At 40.8% G+C, this 848-nt stretch overlaps 1 pseudogene; it reads right to left on the bottom strand.

The window, feature by feature from the left end:
* The window catches only part of LOC103206108, a 52,450-nt pseudogene that overhangs the window by 387 nt on the left and 51,215 nt on the right, over nucleotides 1–848 (bottom strand).

Below are 848 nucleotides of genomic sequence, written 5' to 3'. Positions count from 1 at the left end.
GTATTTATTAGGGTTTCTAAATATCCAGACTCTACATTAGGATAGTTTTTAACTGTTTATATAACAATTTTATGTGAGCTATCTCATTTAATACCGAGAACAAACTAATGAAGTAGAGATCATTTATCTACTAAATTATTCCACTAAGAAACAGATGAGGTGTCTTCTCAAAGTCCACCACCCTACACTGCTGAACCAGTAGCCACAAATGTAACCACCCCCAAAAACAGACCCATTGCCATGAGTCAATGCTGACTCATAGCGACCTTATAGTCCAGACTAGAACTTCCCCACAGTGTTTCCAAGGCTATACATCTTTATGGAGGCAGACTGCCACATCTTCCTCCTGTGGAGCAGCTGGTGGGTTCAAACTAGAGACCTTTTAGTTAGCCGCCGTGCACTTAACCACTGCACCACCAGGACGACTCCAATCTAACTACAGAGCAGTTTTAAATAAGTTATTACCATCTTTCACAGGCCATGGTTATATAAATGTACTATACTTCCTAGATATGCTAAAGATACATATCTATACAGTGAAGATAATAAGTTCTTAGGAAACCTGTACCTTTGGAGCTTAGGATTTCAAGCAGAGTGTATATCTTTCAAATTGAAAGTGCAAGAAACAGTCTATTAAATAGCTTTCATAAACTCCACCTTAAGCATTTGTTTTTAGGCTCATAGTAAGTCCTTGTGATGATCATGCATTAGCGGAGGAGACTTACTAACCACACCAAACCCACTGCCCTCGAGTCAGTTTCCACAGAGGAGAACTGCCCTCATGGAGGTTCCAGGGCCGTAAATCTTTACAGAAGCAGGCTGCCTCATCTTTCTCCTGTGGTCCCTGG

This window comes from Orycteropus afer, unplaced genomic scaffold (assembly GCF_000298275.1).
Source record: "Orycteropus afer afer isolate SDZICR_OR568_19922 unplaced genomic scaffold, OryAfe1.0 scaffold00001, whole genome shotgun sequence".
Classification (NCBI taxonomy): Eukaryota; Metazoa; Chordata; class Mammalia; order Tubulidentata; family Orycteropodidae; genus Orycteropus; species Orycteropus afer.
Note: the sequence above shows the minus strand (reverse complement) of the source record. Positions and strands in the feature narration are given on the sequence as shown.